Source organism: Aulonocara stuartgranti (genome assembly GCF_965226115.1).
Source record: "Aulonocara stuartgranti genome assembly, chromosome: 3".
Taxonomy (NCBI): Eukaryota; Metazoa; Chordata; class Actinopteri; order Cichliformes; family Cichlidae; genus Aulonocara; species Aulonocara stuartgranti.
The window spans coordinates 26,510,890-26,532,790 of NC_138941.1; the positions used below are offsets into that span (position 1 = coordinate 26,510,890).

General features: G+C 39.0%; 2 protein-coding genes across 10 annotated transcripts in view; both read right to left on the minus strand.

The window, feature by feature from the left end:
* Positions 1-21,901, minus strand: part of nrxn2b (neurexin 2b) — a 698,285-nt gene that overhangs the window by 621,510 nt on the left and 54,874 nt on the right. The gene's annotated exons all lie outside the window — the stretch shown is intronic.
* LOC309698133 (uncharacterized protein) overlaps positions 1-21,901 on the minus strand; it is a gene marked incomplete at its 3' end in the record, with an annotated part of 399,753 nt that overhangs the window by 141,391 nt on the left and 236,461 nt on the right. The window lies entirely within an intron of this gene.

Consider the following 21,901-nt stretch of genomic DNA (forward strand, 5'->3'; position numbering starts at 1 on the left):
CCTTTCTAAATTTATGCCCAAAATGTCGAGTGTCGAGTGCAGAGCTTCTTTACATGTCAATGAGTTTCTGACAGAAAAGGCTAAAGATATACGTAATGCTTTATGATTGCAGCTTTTCACAAATCTCATATGTATACATAAGACACCAAACACATGGCTAACTGTAAGTCTAGATGTTGTTAAATGCAAAGCACAGTGAGACAAAATGTCTACAAGTATGTGGCAGGCACACCATCCCTCTAGGAGTGATAAATTGAGGCTGGTTTATTTTGGTCTCACCAAAATAAACGTCTCCGAGACGGCGCTCTGTATCAGTATTTCAATACATTCTTTTCTCTTTTGCAAGAATATACACATAAGTATGTTCACTACACAATAATCACTTTATTAGAAGTAGAAACAATCTTATGTGCAAGCATGTATATTAATTGATTTATGCATTATATGTACATTTTATACAATGACATGTACAAGGGAACATTAAATAGATATTTAGTTTGAGAGTTTACATTCGTGCACCATTATGGGTACATAGCACAAAAACATTTCCTGGCCAAGAGATTTTTCTGTCTTGTTGGAGAGTTTCTACCACCAAAGACAACCAAACATTTCTTGCATTATGAAGGTTACCACGCTGATAGTCAACATATCCTCTACGCTTTCTCTTTTTGCTTATTATATGATCTTAGCTGGCTTGCCTGACTGTACTGTTAAATCCCAAGGACACTGAGGAAACACAGCAAGTCTCAAGAGGTAACTAGAGCTCAGAGAATTGTACCATGCGCTTGTGATTGATTCAGGTTGCACATGCAGCTGTTTGGATTTAGCAAAGCTACTGTCCCTATGTGACTGTGCAGTGTTACGCTGAAGTGTGTGTAATCTACTAATTTCGGGACCTGCATCTGTTTCTTTTCAAATACTCCTCAGTGGCTCTCTCCATGGCACTTAAACCCATTGTTTTAACAAAGACAAAATCAGCCTTAGTCAGTTCCAGTTAAAAAAAATATGGTTTACTATTGTTTTAATAGAATGCTTGCTTGATATCCCCCTGGCTAAAAAATCCAAACTAAGCTACAGCAATATACTAGACTTAAAACACAGTCTGTACCAAGTCTCATACACCCTGATCTTACTTAATTTGTACAAAAAGTAGAACCTCTACAACTCCCAGAACGTCTACACGGTCATGTAAGCCAGCACTGACCCATTTCCTCGCAGATTAACCCATGGGAATGTTTCTACTATCTTGACAAAAATTCTACCTCAGCACTGCTAAGGGTGTCTGGCTTAAATCACACTACAGTAGAGGTTTGTGGTGGAGGTGTGGTCCCTGGCTCAGGTGCAGGGGAGGGGTGGTGCAGTGAGCTTAAGGGGGCCGTGCTGGGCATTCTGCTGAGGCCACAGGTGGTGACGCTCCCACCACCTGGGACATTTACAAAGGTAGTCAAAGGTTTGATAGCTACCAACAACAGAAAACCAAGCCAGTTCCATTGGAGTACTGAATCAAACTGAATGGCGAAAGAACACAAACCATAACCACAACTTATTAAGGCAAACAAGTCTCAGCACAGCATAGAAATGTGGCTGTTGATTAATTGGCCAAAATGTATACAACAACTGGAAGAATGAGAGAGAGTAAGAGAGAGTGAGAAAGAAAGACAGCATGTGAGAGCCAGAGAGGGAGACATCAGTCACTCAAGTCACAATATCCCCGTGTAGGTGCCATGCTGTGATACAGATACCACAGCACTGAGACAGAGCAGAGAGAGATCAATAGAACAAGCCGCTTAGTTTGGTTTCTTAACCTGGTTGCTTTTAGACATTGCTTTCCCTTCCGACTATGGATTAATACAGTGTGGTGAAAAATTAATTTACAGCTGAATTTCCTATTTACAATCACCAACGGCAGTCAGGCAAAAACAGTAGACCTGATTAATATGCATTTTAAGTGTTGATGCAAAAGTGAAGGATCCATTCTTTCTAGTTATAATAATAGTGCCTTGAACAGAATTTTCTAATGGAAAAAATGACTTATCTACACTATCAACCTCCCAGTGAAAGCATTGTTTAATTTCATCTTCTACTACAATGTTTCACTTTAGACATTATCAGACGCCGGTTTAGTGAATGCCATCCTATTCTAGTCAAGGGGCTTAAATGCCACATACACCCAGTAAGGTAAAACTATACCATTTAACTAAATTATAGTACAGTATAGTATAGTCACCCATCCACTTCAGCTTATCCAATTCAGGATAGTGGGGACAGCTGGAATCTATCCCAGCTGCCATAGGACGAAATGCAAGGAGCACTCTGTAAAGTATATAGTATATAAAAAAATATAATAATAATAATAATACTTTCCTCAAGAATGAATTCCTTTTGTTACAGTCCTATTTTATCTGGGCTTTAATTGTACAGTATCTAAAACTGTGTGATGGATCAAAATAGCTTTAAATATGTATTTATGTAAATAAATGTAGTTGTTTTGTCAGGGTAAAATTAGTTTTGCTGTGTGCGCGTGCAAACGTGAGTTTTCTTGTTTAATTCATCTCTCACTGAGCTACGTCTTGGCTCCATGTCTGCAGATTCCCTGCTGTCCAGATTACACCTGTTGTGTGGGACTGTGCCAGGCTATCAACTTCCTCCTCCTGCACAGAGTTCAGTGCTGTGGATTTTTTTTTCTATAGCTAAAGCTTAAGAAAAATGTATATAATAAAATCATGTAAAGTAAAACACTCACTATTCATACTATTCATGTGCACTAAGCATCACACACACAGCTTCTACATATAAGCAAATACACACACGGCATATCGTAGTCAGGCAGGAGCCATTAATCCTGGCCTGTGAGGAGCTCAGCAGTGTACCATCCGTCAGCATGAAGCTGTTGCTGCCACTGCTGTGCTCTAATTAACCAGAGAGGCACGCTGAGCCACTTTTAATATTCCTGGTCAAGTGGGAACACGAGGATTTAGTATGAGAAGGAAGAGCAAAGAGAATCATAGGCAGAGATGGCTGGCATCAAGTCATTTAAAAAAATTAAAGGAGAAAGAAGAGAGATGGAGAAAAGGCAGGGCTGTATTTCATTTGATACATTGAGTGAGACATTTCTAAGGAAGCTGTAAATTGAACTAGAGCTATCCAGACATCAATCAGACTGTCATTGTATCGTACATACTCTGTGTTTTGATATAAAACCCCTTTGGTGACCTTGGTGACAAAAGTTAGAACAAAATGATTGCTTAATAAAGAAAAACTAATGGAATCTGTATAGCACATGCTGAACAGACCCCTTTCAGTCACGTGAGTGGTGTGAACTAATAGAGGTGTGTAGCTCTTTATTCAACATCAGGCTACTGACTTTGATCAGTCTCGTCAGCTTTAAGCCACTAGTGACTAGCTCTGGCTGTTAGTGCTAACTGCGTTTAGCCTTGATAAGAAGATGCTAATGAAAGAGATCAAGGGCTTTAGCCTAGCTGTTAGTTCTGTAACAGCCAGATTCATAATGACTTTAGTGGGACTCCTTGTTGCTCCTTTTACTGTGACACTTTGACAGGCTGAATCATGGACAACAGATGCATTTGCTCTGCAAACTAAAATGTTGTAAGGTTGAAAAGAGAAGGCAGCTATAGAGGGTTTAGTTTGGTTTATTAAGATCCAGATTAGCAGTGTAGCAGCTATTCTTCCTGTGGTCACAAATCTTTACATTTTGACTGGGCATTGTGAAACATACACACATGTGCAACATAACATCATACTAGAAATAGAAAGATAAGTGCCCAACCAATAAAGGATTTTTAAAACTGATACTGACAGTGTTGATTCAAAAATCCAATCATTCAGCTTTTTCTTTTCTTCCAGACAGATGAAACATACACAGATTTCCCTGAAATTTGTTTTGTGTAGTTAATTATGATGGGAAGCATGGTGGTGCTGTGGTTAGCACTGTTGCCTCATAGTAAGATGGCCCTGGGCTCAAATCAATCCCTCCAGGACTTTTCTGTGTAGAGCTTTCATATTCTCTGCATCATACTCAGGCTTCTTCCCACACTCAAAAGACATGCTGTTAGCGGGCTTAGAGTAATTGGTGATTCTAAAGTGGCCCTTTGTTGATTCTGCAACAATGTGGCAGTTTGTCTAGTTTGCACCTCTCGCCTTTCAGTAACTAGGATAGGTTCCAGTCCCCCCGAGACCCTGAACTAAATAAGCGGAAGTAGATGGATGGATAGCTATTTATGAGTAAGATAATATGACAATGTAGTTTCAAAATAATCTCGTTTTATTGTTCAAACAACTTGTGGATTAGTAATTTACCCTCTGCCTTACTCGGCTTAGATCAACTGGTTGTAACGTTTATGGTGTCCCAAGCACATGTTGTCAACAAGGAAGTTGGAGAGTGCAACAAACTGTGCAACATGAACAGTAATTACATCAATGATTCTCTTAACTTTCTTCTTCTTTTTTTTTTTAATTTATCATCAACTCTGAATGCCATATATCAGCAAATAGAAAATATCGACCTTTACTTAGAGATAAGTCTGTAAATTCTGCACCATCTTTTATTCCATGCAGTCTTTTCATTAGGTGACTCAGTAATCACCAATGTCAAATATGAAAGCTTTTTAAAGGGAGTACTGTGTAGGAGAGGTTATTGAAGCTATTCTTGCTGATCGCATATCAGGTAAAAGATAAAATGCCCTCTGTGAGATGAAAAATCAAGCCAATCAATCAATCGAGCCAAAAAAAAAAAACCTCCATTAAAGGGAGAGAGAAAGACACTGAGCATAAAGCAATAAATAGCACAGCAGACTCTAAGCCTGCAATTATGCTGTTTCAGAGTTTATGTACTGATAATCACACTATAGTATCAATATTAGTCTCATATTCATTATTGCTCGCATGTAGTGTTTTTAGTCAATTCATTTATTAACTCATAATCACTTATTTTAAAATATCAAAACATCAAAAGGCATGTGGTCCTCCGAACCGTCTCTGAGTTTGAACGATTCTTTGTGGAAAAAAGACAATTTGCTTATGACTTGTGAAAAGCCTCCACTGGCAATAGTTTGACATTGTTCTTTTGCAATGCAAAGCTCTCCAAAAAATAAGCAAGCATTCATTAAAGGAGCTGAAAGAAGGAAATCACCTGTCCTGTTTTTTCCTCCCTACTTTGACACTGACCTCCTCGTTATGCCTAACCCTCCCTACTTTGGTCACAACCAACACATCACCAATATCAATTCGGTTCCACCTATTTCTAACATTTCAAGAAGTGTAAGAGCATGCAGACTTAAGATGTGGACAGTACTGTGGGTTACACTAAATAAAGAGGGTAACAATTATGTTTTTCTCTTAGATTTCCAAAAGGGGAAATTACGGCATCTGTTCATATGGCGCACAAGTGAATTTCAGATCACTAATTGGTGCTAAATGTATGGATATGTTCTTACAAACAAACAAAGGTAGCTCAGGCTATTTAAACCATTTTACAATGTACAGGTTGTTATATTTGTAAGTACACTGTTCCTCTTTTAGTTTCTTTGAGTAAAATACTGAATCCTACCTGTTCACAAGATTTAAGCTACTTTGCATTCGTGAAGTGTAAAATGTTTGCTGGGGGGTTTGAGAGAATCTGAGCGGATGACTTTGTGTGCATGAGTGTGTGTGTGTGTGTATCCTGAAGCATGTGTGTGGTTGTCTTGGTGCCTGGAGATGTTTTGGTGGGAAGCACAAGGCTCGCTGGCCAGGCCTCAAGACTCTACTGTTCCAATTAACCAGCCCAGCAGCCTGCAGCTCTACTGGCCTTATCTGGAGACAGAGAGAGAGAGACGGATGGGGATGGTGGTGGTGGCATGAGTTGGGACACAGCAAGACAGAGTGGGTTGGAAGGCACACCAAAGAAAGGCTTGAGAGGGTGAAAGGGGGAGAAAGAGAATGAACAGAGAACTCACTTTACAACCAGCCAGCATTTCTGCAAATGCCTGCTTACTTATCATTATTCAACTCTGATCTCTTTGCACACACACTTTCATTTGCGCCTTCCTTCTCTTCAGATGAGGGGGAACAATTTTAGAAAGAAAAAAGACCCAGCAAGTTTGTTTAGGAATGGGGGAACTGAAAGTGTTCACCTGACAGGATTAGAAACATTTAAATGGTAAATGAGTGGACATTGTGCATATGTTCTGTTTTTATCCTTAAAAATGGCAAACAGCAAAAGCACTATTCTGTTCCTATAGCTACAGCTAAAAGTTCAGCTTATGTAAGCAGCAGAGCTCTAGTTATGATTAACAGATAAATGTGGGCCATGAATTTGCACACCTTGCGTTTTTTGGCCATATGACAAGTTTATTTCCAAAAACGAACTAAGTGTGTGAATGTGAGAGTGAATGAATAGTGGAATTGTAAAGCGCTTTGGGTGCCTAGAAAAGCGCTATATAAATGCAATCCATTAAATAAAAGTTTAATAAAAATTTTGACTTTTACTTGTGCATATATAAAACTAAAAGTGCGATTGCATTTCAACAGCATCATTTGTAACATCAGCATCATTATGCTTCTAACATTGCCTCTAGAAAATTGCACCAACAATAAAGAGAAACATTATCAACTTTGTATGACTGCAACCTCATCTTTCCTGCACGGCAACAACTGGCACAATTAGAGGCCATTTCAGATTCTTGAGTAGCCAGTGACAAGAAGTATATCAGCAGCAGCTGAACAGGTATATGCTCTCATCTGTAGCAATAAGAATCAGCAATTGTAAAATGTGGGTATGTGAGAGTAGACGAGGAAATTAATTATCTATATCTAAGCTATAATATAAGCCAAAATCTAATAACACTGAATTTCATTTATTAGACAGGGTTTGGGTGGTGGGTGGGGTAGGTTAGCAGGGGTGTGGGGTTCAGTTCTCATCACTGAATTATGGATGTAAAGGACAGAAGAAATGAGAGGGACAGCTGATAGTAAAAGTGAGATAGAGGCAGAGAGGGAGGGGTGGGAACTCTCAGGCACACGTGGCAATTCAGAGAGAATTGGCTGTGTTAAATGACAGTCGATTACCATCTTAAATATACTGTCAAAAAGCAATTTGCTTCTCTCGTGCCACAGGCCTGATATTTGCACCTTATTAGGAAGTCTGCCCTATATTTTAAGACGCCAACCTCCCGACCTCCTTCAGTTTCCGTGTACCCATAAGCCAGCTGTCTAACTGAGGACATTTTCAGGTGAAAAGGAGGTGAATAGAGCTGTGCATAGAAGCCTTTGATATAACAAAGTACTGTTATGTAACCACAATTAAAACAAAGAGGCTCTGCGATACATCGCTGTGTTATTCACACGGACAAAGGTGAGGTTATAATGAAGCTCTAAAGCGTAATCCTTTTGTCGAGATAAATCACTGTAGGTTGACTTTGGCTATTATAAAAACGATATAAAATTCACAACAGTTTATTTAAAAGAACCTGTTTGACGTCACCTTCTTATTTGTTGACTTCAAGACCTTTTTTAAGACAAACTCTAAAATTCGAACAGCCACAGCTGCAGATTTGTACATGAAACTTTTCAGTATCCAAGCTACTGCATCAGTGATGCTGCACACAAATCAGAAGAATGAAACACATGCACAGTAGAGACCTGGGGACAGGCAGAGGTAATAAACCAGAGCCACGACATCTTACTCAACATTCCAACTAAAAGAGCTCCACTGATCTCGGTGCGCCGATATGATAACTATGAGTCAAGGCTCACCAATATCTGCAGCAGGTGAGCAATGTGTTTAATTTCACAGGCCTTATAGGCTCGCTGAGCTCATTACTGGCCTCTCAATTCACTCACTACACTTGGGATATTGATCTGGGTAATATAGTTAAAAAGATGTGTGCTACAAAGACACCTCACCAAGCAGTACGTAGTCCAGTTCAAGTGTGCTAGTTCAGTATCAGTTCTGCCTCTACCCACTTCTTTTTTCTTGTCTTTTGAGGAGCTATGAAGGAAACCACCAAGAATAACTGATGAAAAACGGAAGTGACACTGCTCTGAAAACACTGATTCAGTTCTCCTTTAGTTCAGCTCTAAATGTGAAAGCGCGGGAACATGCACAGGCATGCCATGTCGCTTTGTGACTCAGGACAAAAAAAAATGTGCCAAGAATTTGGTATGAAAAGATATAAGGTGACATACAGCTTTGTGTGTGTGAACATACACGGACATGCATGGGAAGCTGTTAAAAAAAAAAAGGGTACAGATAATGCACGTACACTATTTGCAAGTCTCTGAGAAGAAGTATGCTCGGAAGGAAGAGATGAGAAAACACAGGGCGGGTTTTTTATTTTAAAAATCACTGATTTCTGTATTTTTTGCAGTAGGGGACAAAGTGGGGATTTGATTATGTAAGCTAATGCTCACTCCCCCCCCTCTGAACAAAAGCTCGCACAGTGGAGAGTGAAATTTTTGAGCATCCGACCTGAACTTGCAAGACAAACTGCATCATCCTACCAACAGCCTCAGTGGGGATATTACAGACAGGATAATTTATGACCCCTGCTATAAAATAATATTACACCGGCTGCCTCTGAGGCCAATTGAAACCTCTCAGTGCCTGGCAATTTATTGCCGAAACCAAGTGGAAAAGCTAAAGGACAATGATCAATACAAAACCGAGTACCCATATGCACTGACGGTGACCTTGTAAAATCTGTCCATCTAGGAGGAGGTGTGAATGTTGTCTCAGGTGAGTTTGTTCAGTCATTTCAAATGGTGTTGTTCTAAGATGAAGTTAATATACAAGCCTATTGATTGCTGGCATACCAGTGGTTGTTATGCACAGTGCATTGGTAATGAATGTGTTTACCTGCATTCATTTAACATTAAGCTTCTCCTTATATTAGTTCATCTTTCAGTGCATCGACTACAGAGTTGAGCTCAGTCAGAGCAGTCAGTGTCTCAGAAATCTTCTGTTGTGCCAAACATGAAATTAAATTTAGTAAGAGGGTTTGGCTGGATGCATAAAGTAATGATGATGCGCTATATGTAGGAAGGGTAGAATGCTTTGTGTTTTGTCATTACATTTACATTGTCATGCGTTTTGTAATTTAGCTGTGAAGTTTCCATGGAAACTAATTGAAATGTTATTAAAAATACAGTTAATGATCATTTAAAATGCGAAGAAATAAGAAACTGTAAACAAGGTTTAAAAACGTAATTGTTTTCAGCCAGTGAAATAATGTTTCGACTTAGAGTTATCATAATATTTCATTTTAGGCAATAAAAGTAGGCAACGTCTTCTGAGCATAAATTTACAGAGCAGAGCCACACATGACAATGGCAATTTTATTTACATAAGACATTTCATTACATGAAAACAGTGGAAACAGGAAAGCAGAACAAAACAAAAACAATGTACGCCTTCATGAGTGAGGGTGTACATATTAAACATATAAATAGCAGTTAATGTCTACTACCAAGCAGTGTTGGGTAAGTTACTTTAAATTAGTAACTTAGTTACATTACTAGTTACTTCTATCAAAAGTAACTCAGTTACTTCAAGTTACTCGTTACTTTCAGAGTAACTAGTTACTAGGGAAAGTAACTTTGGTTTTACTCAGAATTCTCTTGTTAATGTGTTGCTTCCATAACTTTGCCAGTCTTCTAGCTTGCTTATTGCCACCAGTGCACTGTGCCACCTACCAATAGAAAGGAAAAAAATCATGTGCACATTTCCACGAGAGAAATCCCACGCCTGGACCGTCGTTGACCGCCGCATGATTCTAGACTGCTTTTTACATCCAACACAAAAACTGCAGTCGTGGTGCTTTCGATTGTACTCAGAACTCAGAAATTCTGCCTTCTGAATAGGAAGATGTAGGTAACACCAGACTGCAGATGAGCTGCATACAGGGCTGGACTGGGACAAAAAAAAAATCGTCCCGGGGAATTTGACTAGAGACCGGCCCACCATTATAGGAAAAATCATAAAGCCTTTGAATGAAAACAAGCACTGTTGTGACAGTGATGTTCACTGTTCTGATGGTATATACTGTATGTATCAATCTATCAATTGTTTGTTGTAAGACTCAGATAATTATTTTTTTTAAAGCGAGACATTTTAAATGAGAATAAGAAAGAAAAGTATTTCTTTGTGCCCCCCTTTCCCTGTTAATACCCTACCTGGGCCCCTGGCAACACTTTGCTAGACCCGCCCCTGCACAGTTACCAGCTGTCAGCTACTTAGAAAAGGATCCTGGTGTTATTTGTCTCTCAGAAACAGTTCATAACTTCCCTTCAACTCATTCATGTTAACTAAAAGGTAAACCTGTTTCTCCATCACAGCTCTGATGATTCAGTAAGGACATCTCCTGGTTTCATCTTCATGTTTCCCTCTCACCAGATAACCAAACCGACATCATGACCAGCAGCTTTTTTGCAGCTGTGGCTCCAGCAAACTTCAGCTGATACTAGAAATTAATATTAAATAAATTCTAACAACAGCTGATCAAACGTGCTGCTGTTGTTTAGCGCGACATCCGGTGGTTTCCTCTTTCTGGCGCAAAGTGGGCGATAAATAAACAAGAGAGAAAAGCCGATCAGCTGATCACTGATCAGTTTCATGATTGAAGTAGAAACAGGAGAGGGAGGGTGAGAGGATGAGAGAAGAAGAGGCAGCTGTGCAGCGTAAACACAGAGTAACTCCAGCTTTGTGTCTTTTTCATTGTAGCTGAAGTCCGGGACAAAATGTTCATTTTCACCTCAATACGAAAAGCATGATATTTTCTCTGAATACGAGACGATTCCGTTTTTTACGGGACGGTTGGCAACTCTAATAATTAACCATATGAACAAAATAAAGTTCAACATCAGTAACATAGCACCACCCAGCTGTATAGAAACTCCGTAATGCTAGCTAGCACGCAGTACGAAAAAATCAGAATAACGAAAATAAACTCCACCTAAACTTGGTTCATATCTGACCCAGATGGACTGCAGGTTATAACTTCTTACCTGAAGTTCAGTTCACCTGACACTCTCGGACCAGCGGCCGCTTCGGGTCTCTGCTCCTCTTGCCTCCCTTTTCCTTCATCCACCTGCTGGCTTCCACCACTTGCTAATGTTATTGAATCTGTGTAAGCTCTGCGATAGCCACCACACGAAGTAACGAATAACGAGCCTATCTAAATCCCAGTAACGAGTAACGCGTTCCTGGTTTTGGCATAATAACTAGTTACCGTGCTCGTTACCACAATAATAACGTTGTTACTGTAACGCGTTACTTAATAACGCGTTAGTCCCAACACTGCTACCAAGTAACTATAGTAATATAACTATAGTAATCTCAGTGTGTATGAAATACAGTTGGTACCAATGCCAAGAACTTTAACCAGAGGAGTTAATGTGGAGTTATGTGTACTTTAACAGACATTTTCATTTTTATTTATTATTTATGTATTTATTTATTTAATTAGGTGACACAGACTTTAAACAAAACCGAACATAATTTAAAAAAAACAGATGATGAAGTTTTGTTCCAATGCCTGACTGCTATTTCCAGAGTACATTTAGAGTTTTTTTTAGTTTTTTGACCACAAAAAAAACCCACACTTGATGGATTTCCTGGCCTCTTCAATCACTTATATACTGGACACCAATCTTCCGATGCTGCCTGTGCATCTTTTGCAGCAGGACTTTTCCGTTCAACATCATATTTTTGCAAAGCGAGCATAAAATGTCATGCTTACAGCCTTCTTCTATAAGCCTTGCATAAAGTGTCAATGTCAAAGAGTAACTTTGAATCTAAAGTGACAACAATTCACAGCCATATTCACAGTCAAATAAAGGGTTTGCACATTTAGTTTCATTTACTTTGGACCGGTACTCATGGAGCTATTTACTGCAAGATGGCCCACCACTCGTCTATGAACATGAGATAAAATGAAGGTTGAGTTAAAAGATGGGTGCGGCCAGACTGGGAGTACAGAATAAACTTACTTTACTCACTCACTTCATGATCTCAATCTTTTAAATGTTTGTAAGAAGTGAGGTACATTTATCTCATTTATTACCATGATATTTTCTAAAAACTGCGTGCTTTGAGGACAGGGATAAGATGGGTTCACTATATTGTCTGTAGCTGAATATTAAAATCTCCTACAATGATCCCTCCAAACTCCCTCCTCCACATTCTTGCCAAGTTGTGACTTGTTCCAAGTTCTAGCTAAATTGTGAAAAAAAAGTGTCAACTGCGACATCAGTGAACTTAAACAAGCGCTCCCTTTTACCACAAAAGTACAGTAAGAATTATGCACATGTCTAACTGGATATACCTTATAACTTTTACAATTCACACTGTGGAATGCTCCTGCTGTATGTGTGTATATAAGTGTGCTTGTGTGAGCAGCATAATATGAAACCAGGTGATGGGACTTGGACGTGTGCCTGGGAGCGTTTGCATGCGTTCAAAAAACATGCCTGCATATTGAGGCACACAATGTGGAGCATTGTGACAAGCATTGCGGGAGATAATGGAGAAAGCCCGAACCATGTTGGGAGCAGGAAGGTAAGAGGAACAGAGCGAGGAGAGAACATCCAATTCAATTTCGAAACGGTGCCGGCTCACAGTACAAACACAAAGGCTTCATTACAGGAGGATCCCTGTTGAAGGCTGGAGCTAATTCACCATCTTCAAGCACAAGAAGAGAAAACATAAGGGAGGGAAGGAGAGAGGGAGCAACAAAGAGATCAGCAAGCCAAAGAGGTGATGTGACATAACGGCGGGAGAAAAGGGACGGAATCAAGAACAGACCCAGCAGCAGTTATTTTGCTCTGAAGGAGAGAGTGTTCACGACCAAAAGTGCCACTAAGAGCATACTAATGCCCTATTAGAATGTAGCACTGAGCAGGAGAGTAATGACTCCCATTATGTGTCCCCACACATGTGTGAACAAGGGGCATGTTATTGCATTTATAAATCTGGTTAAGTGATCAACATTATAAATAAATGACTAGTTGCCCAGAGCATGGACGAGGCTAAAAATAGAATTGTGTAATGATAAACACAAATGAGATTGCTGTTTTTATTCTGATTGTGTTTGTCAGATATGTGTTAAATCGCCGCTACAGTAACTTTAGGATATTTGTGAAACATTGTGTTGTTGTTGCTGTTTACATTTATATAGAACCATTGCAAAGCGGATGCGCCTACTTCCTCTCATTTTCTCAGCCAACGATGCTAAATATCCACCAAGTGTCTTATTGATGAACCCATTGATCTGTGCGCACATGAGACTGTTGTCAGGTGACAACCAGAGGACTTCAGTAATAGCGCTATTAGTTTCATGCAGTGGACAATAAGTGTGTGAGAGCAAAAGAGCCTTTTGCTAAAGGCTGAAGGTCAGTGAATAACTGACCCCCTCCTATCCACCCCACCCCCACACATATGACACAAACTGCGAACCCCTGAAGCACGACTACATCGTAGAGGTGTCTCCGGTTTGCACACGCAAAAGCACACAGCAACGCACAAGCGCAGGGGCAGGGAAAGAACTTGAGGTTTGTGGTCCCAGGTGTAATGCCTCTCAGCTGGGTGTAAATCAAACTGTGGCCAGTGGACAGGATGTTGATGAAAACAACAAAAAATAAAGAAATAAAAAAAACCCGAGAGACAGACAGTGAGACACAGACCGAGAGAGACAGAATAGTGTCAGAGCAGATTAAAAATTCATGGCTTTGCTCTTGTTGACGTAAGAATGAGTGCCTTCATTTGTTGCCTGTCACCTCTGGGAACTCATGGGACCAATTGGAGGAGGGACAGAAGGACATGAGTGGAACCAAACGGAGAGGCTATACCATCAGTTCACAGCGGGCAGCAACAAAAGAGATGAAAAAGAAAGAGGAGAACTGGAAGTGAAGTACGATTCACACTCGGGTGTGAAAAGGGTTGAGAGGGATTAACATGAGAGTTTATTATGTGGAGATTGCACAAACTATAATGGCTCAAATAAAGCCAGGCCTTCAAGATGTGACACACCGACCATGAAAAGAACCATTAAGGAACACGGCCCTTGCAAATCATCACTTGCGCTCTAACAATAACTTGGCTAAACAATTTGAACTCAGGAAGAAAATGATCAGCGGCAGAGCAACCTCTGCCTTTTACAATGCACAAGTAGTGATGGCACATCAGCACATCACAGATAAAACTAAAGATAAGATGAATACAGGATAACGGGTCACAAAACTCCTCCCAAACCCTCTCCTGTGATTAAAAGTAGTGTAACTGCAATTAACAAAAGAGATTTTAAATAATTGATTGCATATGAGCTACATGAGAGTGCATCCAATAGAGCTGCCGGCATGGATGTAAATATCCTGGGATGTACTGATGAACTGATAATAGCAAATGAGTACATGACATATGTGCAGATGCGTCAGTGTGTGTGTTTGGACAGCTGAAATGATGGTGTGACTAGTTGATAATGAGTTTTCATATTCTTGTCATTTGTTTTAAATAACAAAAGTAGTAAATAGCTGTAATTATAATACTTTCAGCAGGGGCGAGTAAAAACAAAACAAAAAGAAAACAAAGAAAGTACAACTCCAATTAAATATTGCTAATTCTGATATTTAAATCCAATCATTAGTCACTGTTTGTCTTGCGTAACATATTTGGAGTGATTACTCACTCTTGTTGTGAATCATTAAGACAGCTGGAAATCCTACCACTGCTACCACAGTGATAATTTAATAACACAGCTATCCACTTTGATCATGATGTTATAGCTTTGCTATTCTAACACCTAACACACCTAAACTAACATAACCTGACATAATGGAACAAACACGGAACAACTGTGTATTAAATGCGAAACATTGGGCAGTGAAATAATAATAAATGAGTGAAGTGCAGACTGTATTATTTATTAGAGATGGCACGATACCACTTTTTTATGTCCGATACCGATACCGATATCATAAATTTGGATATCTGCCGATACCGATATGAATCCGATATAGTGTTTTTTAATCAACAAAACTGTTTTTTAAATATCTTGCTGCATTTTGTATAAGTTCATACTCAAGTTTAAAACAACAACTACACTAAAGCTATTCTGTTATACCTGTATGCAAAAAAAAAAATATTTCATAGTTCAGCAATACTGATCAATCTAATAAACTTAAACCTACACCATCCTCCCTATTCTGGTATTTTAAAGAGTACTTAGCATAAATATTAAGCAACCTAACTAATAGGGTTCCAACTCCCAGCAACAACAAAAATAAATAAATAAAAAATAGGGAACCACCCCTCACGCTCCACCTCATGATGCTTAATCGACGTAATCAACCTTAATTTGATGCAGTGTGAAAAAAAATGCACAGAAATCAATAATTTTTCAAGAAATATTAAATAGATTCAACATCTTTCTTCAACAAAATTGCAGACTGCACAGATGGTACCTTCCCAAAGGAAAAAGTACTATAGCTTACTAGGGTATATATATATTAGACTTAATAGTCACTATATACAGTAATTGACTTCTATTCATTTTACATCAAATTAAAACTTTGGGTGTCAGATAATTATTTATTAAAAGCTAGACATTTTAAATGAGAATAAGAAAGAAAAGTATGTCTTTGTGCCCCCTTTTCCCTGTTATTGCCCTATCGGCCCCCCTGGCTAAACTTTGCTAGATCCGCCCCTGCACAGTTACCAGCGTCAGCTACGTAGAAAAAGATCCTGGTGTAGAAAGTAATATTAAATACATTCTAACAACAGCTGATCAAGCTTAAACGTGCTGCTGTTGTTCAGCCGCTGGTTTCCTCTTTCTGGTGCAAAGTGGACCAAAAACAAAGAAGAGACACGGACTCGCGACAGAAAAGCTGATCAGCTGATCGTTAAGCAGTTTCATGATTGAAGTAGCAGCAGGAGAGGCAGTCGCTTGTTAAGCTTAATGCAGGAATGCTTTACAAACATTCAGAGATGGACTTACACACTTGCTTTACTTCTCTCGGGATAACTTTGTCAGAGATGAAATGCCAGGTTGCTAGCGAAGCTCCACATGCTATCCAGACCACCGACAGGTCCCGCATGCCACAGCTGCTCTATCACGTGATGCATACTGCTCCGACATGCTAACGTTCTGAGGTGAGTTACGGCGTGTTGCAAGTTTTGTGAGGTGCTTTCGTGATATTTAATGGATCGGATTACATTTTTTATTTTTCTCCGATATCCGATCCAGTAATTTAGGTCAGTATCGGACCGATACCGATACGTAATATCGGATCGGTCCATCTCTATTATTTATACAAAGAATCAAAAACGGGACAATAGAACTGGTAAAAAAAAAAATACATACTTGAAGCTTATTTACTTAAGAAATAGTTTAATTTACCGAAAACTGAAACTGTTCACATCCAGTTCTCAGGTAAATTCATTAAACCCATAATGTCTTGTAGGTCTCTGTATTATACGGCAATGTAAGGATATTAAAGCATATAAAATTATTATCAATAAATCAGAAAAGAATCATAAAATAATTACAGCTGACTCAGTAAAATCTTTATGAAAATACAGTCAGTAATAGTCTATGGTACTCTCCATTTTTTATAAGACTTCCAACACAGCAGACTAAATGTCCTCCTTTTCTAAAGAACATGAGATTATACAATCAAATCACTCATTTTACTCTATATTTTTGATTTGACTAGATATTTAGGTGTATTTCAAGGTAAAGGCAAGGTAAAAATTGAGATAATAATAGTTCCCTATTGTTTAATTGTCATAACTAGTTGAGATCAGGAGATCATTAATTGATTGATTGATTGTGATCTGTGTATCGCATAGGCACATCTGTGGGAGCCAGAATTCTGGCTGGGGTGTACAGGAGTACTTATGTCACATATTGATATGCAGATCAACTTATTTGTAAGTTTATGTAATGTGTTTTTTTCTGGATTTTTGCTTGATGTTCTGTCTCTGTTGATTAAAATGAAACTACCTTAAAATTAGAGACTTCATTTTTTTGTAAGTATCAAACTTAGCAGTAAGTTTCTCCCACTGTATAAAGAGTACATGTTTACGTGACAATTATTTACACTTCCAACAATTATGAAAACAAACCAAACCAGGATTATTACTCTTTTGCATTCACCTTTGCTACAGAGCTCTTATTTTGTCTTGTGCTATAAATTCAGTGCAGCCTCTCTCTTCAGAGAAGTGCACCTGCTTTTACGCCCCAACTCACACACTCACAGCTCAAGCCAAGAAAACTCAGAGTCAGCAAAATCTATGTAGAGGAAATAAAAGCCACTGGGTTTATGCATAAGAACCTACAGAAGGATTACTGTAGTAATGGCTGAAAGCAGGTGCATCTGTCTCAAGACTGCCAAACGTCTCACATCCAGTCCACTTTTGGTAGCTTGACAGTAGTGTTAGTTTCTGTCTGCTCTGGCAGCTCCCATCACTCTCTTCTGTAGCTGCCATGTAGGTCTCCCAGGTTTACTGCCACCTGTGGCTTTCTGTGTTCCCATCAGCACCCTCAAACATGAAGCCATGGAGGCAGGCCAGCAGAGACCAGCTGCCTATCCAAAATGGGCTTGATAGTCTCAATGAATGACCCATTAACCCATTATTATATAATCACGATTGCAACCCTTGGTATATTCAAGAGGACCTATATATCCCAAGTATTCCAGTTTTGACTTAAACTTTTATGCTATTATTTCCAATAATCATCAGTGAATATTATAGCTATGAAAAATATGAAATATTAAGTATAAATATTACAAAAATGTTCTTTTGTGCATCAAGTGAGTATTAAGGTATGCCGATCAATATGAAGAGATATTTGAGATGCTGAAAAGCACTCACAATATGTGTGTCAGTGCTGAGTAAAAGTTCGGTCTAAAAAATCTAACACGCCTCTAGATTCAAACGTATGTTCATTTAATAACTGACAGTCTTCAATCTCAACATCTGAAAGTTTCAAGTTGAAATTTGTGTAAAAGAAAACCTTAAACGATCTAACAATGTAAAGACAAATATAGTGCAGATGGTAATACAGGTAATGGGATGCAATAACTCATATCGTACACGTGGGTATTACAATAGGCCAGTCGCAGTTACTTTAAAAGGAGTGAACAACCAGTTTAACATTACCTGGGAAAGTAAACATGTCTTGGTCATACATGAGCTGGTAATGAAGGCCAGCTGAAGTACTTTGGAGGCACTGAATGAGCCCAAGCCCAGTCTACCTCACTTCAGCCGAGGCTAACATATCAGGAGGAAAAAACTGTCATATACATTTAACGTTTAGTCAAATTATGTCATTAAGATTTGCTGTAATAAGATATAATTATACAACCAGGGAAAACGGATATTTTTGGGACAAATGCATATTATTTCAAAGCAAGCAATTTTCAGTTTTTCCACACTTTCACACTTTGTGGCACTAAATTATTGGTGTTACATTTAAAAACAAAAATAGTAAAGCAGTTGATGTATAAATGTATTTATGCTGGTTTATTCTGTTGTTGCTTTTTGTGAGTCTATAATATTCATTATCCCAGTTAGTAATATATCATTTTGAATATTAAGCATAAATCATTCCGATGCCACTCTTGGAGCTGAATATACTACAACTTTAAATTAAAAACCATAGATGTGTAAAAATATGCCAGGCTGACAATAGGATGATGTAAACAATACTGCTCAGTTTTTTAGTAAGGGGAGTTGCTAATTTTGCCAAATGTTAATTTTTGTATTATTGATTAAAAGATTTTCTGCAAGTTTGCAAATTCTTCGTCTGATTCCACAACATTTATCGTTGTGGATTGCAACCTAACAACAACAACAAAATTCTTCTTAGGGTCCCATGAAGGCTTTGTATGCACTATTTTATAAAAGCAATAATGTAAACGGGGTTTGATTTGATGTAGCCTGATGGCGTGGGACAGTAAAAACAAAAAAAAAGATTCACTGACCAGCTAATTCTAATTGTCCATCTGAACCAGTGAAAGTGTTGCCACCATTTGAGTTTACTTGTGAAGCTTAAATGATTAAATGAATCCTCACTTACAAGTATTTTTTGGATGGAAAGTATTGTTTTTAATGCATGTATGCAAACTGCTTGCTTAGCGTCTTAATATTTTTTTGTGGACCAGCAAAATTATGCAAGTAAAAGTTTGATCCAACCTGGAGGAACAAGTTTTTCTTGGAAATGAGACATTGAGTTCAATAAATGTTAAATTAAAAATAAAAGAAAGTATGTTAAAAAATACTAGTAAGCAGTCCAAATGAGGTACTGAAGCATTTCAGTCTTAAAAGTCAGTCTATACTTAGAAGATGAAGACAACAAGGGCAGGCAAGAACGGAAGCGACTGAGCGAGAATAAAAAGGGTAAAGAAAAGCCTTAGGGTATCAGGAGGAGCTAGGGCTGAAAAAGATGATGCGGATGATTAACGATGCCAGCTCCATATGGATGAAAAAGAATGGGCAAAGTCCGGTTTGCATTGTTGGGGAGACCCAGAGGCAGAGATATAGGTAGCTGATGCTGACCCCAGGGCAAGAGCGAGCGTTGACACAAAAGCAGCAGTCCTTCAGCAGCTTCTCCTTCGCCACCATCAATATTATTTTCTCGTCCTTACTGCAGAGTAACTCACAGATGACCTTTCAAGAACAGAAGTCAGTCATCACTAACTTGCTTCAATTTGTCTTCGAAGGATATGTGCAAATCAGCTTTCATTAAAAAACACAGTGTAACCTCTATTCCTTTGAAATCAGATGATCAAGGATAATATGAGCGCAGACATCACATTTCAACATAATTGCAGTTTGACTTTTTAGTCTTCGAATGTTTGTTAAGAAGCACTGAGAACAAATCATTAGGGAAAGAGGGAAACACGATTTCATGGAAGCTGCAGCTTCCTCAGGACTGGAGGTGAGGGAGTTGCTCAACTGACTGATTGCTGCCTTTGAAACTGAAGGACTTGATCAATTATTAAACAGGATCTTTTAACAAGGTAAAGTGCCTTGACTAGAGGCTATAAAGCTAGCCCATCAAGATATGTATAACTTGTCTGCCCAGTAGAATAATTTATACTGAAAGTCACAATATGCATTTTTGAGTGCACAGAACAGCACACATAGACATTAGGGTCAGTGCTTGTACCTGCAGTTGTTTCATTAACCTTTGACATATCTGATTAATTCTGATTTTAAATATACTGCAACAGTAAGCATACCAGTGACACAATATAGTCATAACAATTACATGTCCTAATTTTAGTATGTTACATTTTGGTTGATGGCTAAAGGTTAGAGCATCGCAAAGCCTTTTTAACCGCTGCCTTGTTTTGTAAAGTGCGGATAGTGGATGATAGTCAAAAATTGATTAAGTGCAGCTTTAATCCACAGGACTGTCATCAACAACAGTGGGGTTGACTCTGTACGTACCTCCCTTGCACTGGCTTATGCACACAGTACACTCTGATTTCCATGACTAACAATTCTTCTGTAATCAATAAGCCCCTCCACTGTTCACTACACTGCTCCCCCCCCACTAACTCTTGTTTGCTTTAATCCATTCGGTGTTCTGGTCATATTTAACAACATATGGATGGAGGCCATCCCAGAAAATAATGAAGAAACCTTGTAATTGCCTGACAACAATGGAGTTTTGTGTTTGTCTTTAATGGTGCAGGGGTGTGTAAGGCACATAATTAAACCATTTTCACCTCGTTTTCAACATTTAATTGCAGCAGACTGGCATAAAATCTGACTGCACAAAAAGATTTGTGGAGAAGGCTGTAATTTTCTTCAACTAAGGGTAGAAGCAAACATCTGGGATGTGGTTTAGGTTTTTTTTATTGTTTGCTTGGGTTTTGTTTTCAATATTATACTTTTTCTTTTTACACTTTGCTCATGCTTCACTAAAAAAAGAACACTTTTGTCTAGACCAGTCGCTGTACACTTGTCACTAGGGATGGGTATCGTTTAGATTTTATCCGATACCGGTGCCAAATCGGTACTTTTGAAACGGTGCCGGTGCTCAAACGGTGCTCAAACCGGTGCTTAAAGAATGGAGAACACAAAATTGGTCCAAAAACCTCTCATGTTCAGCTGTTTTTTGTAAAAAGATAACAATGTTAGCCTTTTCTGCAGCTATGGGGCATATATGGTATCACTCTTGGCTGGAAGCAGTGCTTAAACAATGGAAAAAAACACAAACTTTATCCAAAAACCTCTCATGTTCAGCTGTTTCCCTCTTTTTCTTTGGTCATTTTAGCCTTTTTGGCCAGGGTGAAGGGAGCATCTGCCATCAAACAAGAGGACAGCCGCATGTAGCTATGATGATGTTTGCTAGTTCACCTTACATGCATTAATGTAATAACGTGGTTAGCCAACTCAACGTAAATTACACACGAACAACATGAAGCTACTCACGCAGAGAAGAACGGCTGCTGCTGCATCATCATCATCCGTCATCATTTCTGCTACACTGGCAGGGCTAGGGGCCAGGACTCTATTCTTTGGGCTTTTGGGGGATGTTGCTCCGGGTCTGATAACTGGCAACCCACCCGCAGTAGATGTGCACGGTGTGAGGTCTCGCAGCAAGCTATCAAATACGGCGCATTTCTCGGCTTTTAAAAAAAACGCTATGCGTCGCCAGGTGTTTCATCGGATTTGAGGTGTTACCTCCTTTGACAGTATCACAGTATCAGCTTAAAGCACTTGTTGCAGGCTGCTGAGTTTGCATCTTTTGCTGTGAAGTACAGCCAGACTTTTGACCGCTTCGCCTTGGGCATTTTTAATCTGTAGCTCTGCTCTAAAAGAACGTACGTACCTGGCCCCGCCTACTATCCTCGGAAACGTAAAATGATTGGCTAGAAGTGTATCACAGCTCAG